The sequence below is a fragment of the Ailuropoda melanoleuca genome, chromosome 19 (assembly GCF_002007445.2).
Source record: "Ailuropoda melanoleuca isolate Jingjing chromosome 19, ASM200744v2, whole genome shotgun sequence".
NCBI classification, from domain to species: Eukaryota; Metazoa; Chordata; class Mammalia; order Carnivora; family Ursidae; genus Ailuropoda; species Ailuropoda melanoleuca.
This window is the reverse complement of record NC_048236.1, coordinates 30,680,275-30,684,801: the sequence shown is the minus strand read 5'-3', so window position 1 is coordinate 30,684,801 and position 4,527 is coordinate 30,680,275. Positions and strand designations below refer to the sequence as shown.

Sequence of the window (4,527 nt, the reverse complement as noted above, 5' to 3'; positions counted from 1 at the left end):
ATTCTCAATTAAATACAAATTTCTTTCAGATCAATAAATATTTATTGTGCATCTCCTTGGTATAAGATGCTATCCTAGGGAATAGGTATGTTCAGCCTAGGAGACTCAAAACTACTGATTTAGTTAGGAGCATGTTTGACTTCAAATAATTTTTATCCCCTTTTCTCTACTGATTCCAACTTTATGATGTTGATATTTTGTTTGTGATGCGTTTTTTGCATTAATCCTGAGTTTTAAAATAATCGCATTATAATATTAATCTGGTTTATTGATTTTTTTATATCCTCTTAAATTTTGTGGCTAAAACAAAGGCCTCACTTGCTTTACTCTAGTCTCGCCCCTGCCTATTCCCATTACTGTAACAATCCTTGTTCGACCCATTTACATTGACTAGTTTTTGAATCTATCCCTTGAATTACTTTTAAATTTTCTGAGCTTCAAATGAGGGAAGAGATTTCAGAAACAAAAAACGAATAAATTGGAGTTTGCATTTTCAACTATTGGGAACGAGAGTAGAAGGACCCAGCGTTTAAGGTAGTACGTACTGACACGCCACGAGTCCTAGGTACGTAACTACGTAGCTGCGTAAATACGTAATTACGTGGGATAGGGGGCTGGGAACTAAGCGCGTGGCTCCTGTCGTGGTTTCACGCTTCAGAGTCCGTGAGCCAGTGAGCGTGTCGCAACTCGTCTGTTGGCCTGTTTCCTCAGCCCCTAAAATGAAGGTAATACAAATCGCTTTGCCTACTCCCCAGAGCAGCTAGAAAGATCTAAGGAGATGTGGCGCGTGAAAGGCTTTTTCAACTGTAAGAGTACGGAGAGTGGCGAACTGTGGAGTGCTTACTGAGGAGGTCAGCTGGGGACAGTGTAAAAGGGAGTAACTGAACAGCCAGAGTCACAGAATGTTGGCGGTGACCCAGGCCAGGCCTCTCCTCCTGCCGGTGAGGAAAGTGAGGGCCGGCAGCTTGCGCGGCTCAGCCGCCTCAGACGGATGATCAGGGCAGGGGTGGAGCGGGACGCGGGTCTCCAGGAGCGCGCCGCGTTCCAGACCCTTTCTCTTTTTTTTATTTTTTATTTTTTTTTTATTTTTTAAAGATTTTATTTATTTATTCGACAGAGATAGAGACAGCCAGCGAGAGAGGGAACACAAGCAGGGGGAGTGGGAGAGGAAGAAGCAGGCTCCCAGCGGAGGAACCTGATGTGGGGCTCGATCCCACAACGCTGGGATCACGCCCTGAGCCGAAGGCAGAAGCTTAACCGCTGTGCCACCCAGGCGCCCCCAGACCCTTTCTCTTAATTATGACTTAAAAGCCACAACGCTGGGATCACGCCCTGAGCCGAAGGCAGAAGCTTAACCGCTGTGCCACCCAGGCGCCCCCAGACCCTTTCTCTTAATTATGACTTAAAAGCCTCAGATTCAGGACAGGTCTTTCTAGAAAAGGAGAGGCAAATTCATGTCCGTAGAGGAAAATAAGAGGTGCACAGGGAGAGAGGGACGAGATGGGAAATTGAGAAGGATCGGTTTGTGAGGTGTGGATCGTTTTTGACTGGGACGAGCAAGACTGGCGTTTCCAGGCTCCTATCGCGAGGTGTGGCCGGCCACACAGGCGAACCACAATGAGTTACAGTTACCAGGTTTTTCAGTTCTGGTTGGTTTTGCCTGTGGTACGCAGACACGAGCTTAACAAAGAGGCGAAGATGAACACAGGAAACCCCTGATTTGTTTGCAAATAAACTGTCTTTGAAAAAACATTTCCATTAAAATGATATGGCTCTTATATAATAGTAATCTACCTCAGAATCTAAAGGAAAGAACCTGGAAAAAAAATTTTTTTTGGTAATAAAATTTCTCCTCATGAAATCCAAAATTTTGCTAAGCTCCGCCCAATTCTTCATCAACCTCATCTTTCGCTTTTACCTTGTACAGCATGTGCTCTAATGACATACCAAGCGAGACAGTTTTTATTGTCATTAGTCTCAAATGGAAAAAAAAAATTACGAAAGATAAGAGTACAAGGATCTAAATTTGGTTTAATTATGGTGACTCACAGCACACAAATAACTGGCTCAAAAATTAGATACATGGCCTCCTAACTCTATTGCGAGCAATGGTTTTTAGGGGAACAAAATTATCTGCATCGTCTCAAAGTCATTCCTAAAACCTCACTGTTTCTTGAAAGTATTTATAGCATGCTGAAAAGCAGGTAAACTGTTTTTTGGTTAGTGTAAACACTTAGCTTGTTTCTGCTGGACTCCACCCAAAAGACAATTCTAGTGACCTGTTTGAAATAATTATGCCAAGCCTCCAGCAAAATTACTACATCACATTAGCAATGTCAGATTTCCTAAAGCCTGGCTACTCCTTGTGAAAATATTAGGAATCCTACATGGATTGTTTAGTCACAGATAGTAGCCACTACTCTTCATTCCTGGAAAGGGTGGGTCCTCCCCATTTGAAGGGAGGTGTTGGTTAGGATCTATACTCATGTGCCGAATGGCTCATATTCTCACCAAAATTTAAGAGAGATGTATGCCTCTTTTGCAGTCTTAAGATGGATATTTTTTTTTAAGGTGGTAATACGCCAGGAAACACACAGGAGACTATTTTAGTAGGATCTGCTTTCTAGGCAGGTGGGTTCACATGGTAGCCATGGTCCAAAATAGCATATGGATAGAGGACCCCCAGTGTAACGGATGGCTTTCTACTCTTCCTGAGAACTTGGGAATCTGATGCAAGAAAATTGTCACTCTGTGGAAGAAATATTTAAGCCACAATGCAATGTTGTTGATGGTAGTAATCTTTAGATGCCAGAATGAGAAGGAAAGGAAGATCAAACTAGGTGCCATTGGGAGATAGTCTCCTAAGATTCTGTTTTTTGCCTGGTTATCCAGCCAATGCTGGGCTTAAATTTTGTTTAAAAAGATTGTTTAGCTTCTCCGTTCCTATGAAATAAAAAGTATAAAGTGTTATCCCTTAAGAAAAATATGTAATCACATCTCCTATGACCTCCACCTTGTCCTGTCCACCTCTCCCTTCCCCATTTCCTACACGTAACACTCAAACCTCACACACCTGTTGCTTATCTAAAGGGCAAATTGGCTCATTAAGGGAAAACGAACCTGGCTAGGTAGTAGACAAAGCTGGATTCTAAAGGGAGGTTCTAAAGGTTAGAGCAGTGGTTCTCAAGCTTTAGCATGTGTAAGAATGATCTGGAGAGATTGTTGAGCAGCTGTTGAACTCTACCTCCAGAGAGTCAATCAGAGGTCTGGGTGAGGTCAATGAATTTGCATTTTTAACAAGTTTCCTGATGATGTCGTTGCTTCTAGTGAGTAAACTACACTTTAAGTAGTAGGTGGTTGGAAAGTCACCTCCATGACCAGGGGACTTTCACATAGCCTATACGGATTTGGCCATTTCCACCTTGTCATTTTCCCTTGCCATCATTCCATGATTTACTTCTCCAGTCTTTTAGAGGGAATCAGTTCTGACGTAGAGGATCAAGTATCCAGTAGGGAGTGCGGTGTTCCTGCTGAGGATAGAAATCAAAAGGAGGAAAAATGTCAGTAGGCCAGACTGAGTTTGATCAGGTATTTAGTGTAAAAGAGTTAAAGGAAATCTTATTTAATTATTATGGTTTTCTAATGTTTAATGTCATATAATGCAGATCCCTCTTACAAACTAAAAAATATATTGGCTCCTCTTTGCGCATTTACCGTATTATCTTGTAAATTTCACTACTCAGGGTTTTTCATTATATCCATTTTCTAAACAAGATTTAATTATAGTGGCGATCTCTATTTTAACCCCAAATTTATCTGAGTGATTTTAGATCTATATGAATGACTGTTTTTCTATTGTTAAATATTTTGTTTATTTCTGACTGTAATCAGAGAATGTGATATGAACAACTTCCATGCATTGGAATTTTTTGTAAAATTGCCGTGTTTTTTCAAAATGATGTGTTTTCTCTAGTGTATAAATTATTTATTAAGTCAGGCTTTTAACTATATTATTCAAAATTTTAAAATCCTTATCACTTACGACCTCTTAATCCTATATAGTGTTTATAGTTGTTAAATCCTATTTTATCTCCTGCTGGTTTTGCTACCTCTTCCTTTTTCCTTTTCCCTTCTTGGTTTTTCTTTTACACATCCTGTAATGTTTAAGCATTGTATTTATTTATTTATTTATTTATTTATTTTTAAAGGTTTTTTTTTTTTTTATTTTTTATTCGACAGAGATAGAGACAGCCAGGGAGAGAGGGGAACACAAGCAGGGGGAGTGGGAGAGGAAGAAGCAGGCTCCTAGCGGAAGAGCCTGATGTGGGGCTCGATCCCATAACGCCAGGATCACGCCCTGAGCTGAAGGCAGACGCTTAACCGCTGTGCCACCCAGGCACCCCTAAGCATTGTATTTATTTTATGGATGTTTTATAGAAATGGCATTTACTTAGATTTGGTATTCTGATCCAATCTGAAAGCCTTTCATTTTTATTTTATTTAATTTTTAATTTTTATTTTTTAAAT

The 4,527-nt window shown here is 40.4% G+C and overlaps 1 long non-coding RNA gene across 1 annotated transcript in view; it reads left to right on the top strand.

Annotated features, from left to right (window-relative positions):
* The first annotated feature begins 681 nt into the window (after positions 1–681).
* LOC105236292 overlaps positions 682–4,527 on the top strand; it is a 12,995-nt gene continuing 9,149 nt past the window's right edge. Inside the window, exon 1 of the long non-coding RNA XR_002142108.1 lies at positions 682–725. This is a non-coding gene — a long non-coding RNA (uncharacterized LOC105236292). The remainder of the gene's footprint in view (positions 726–4,527) is intronic.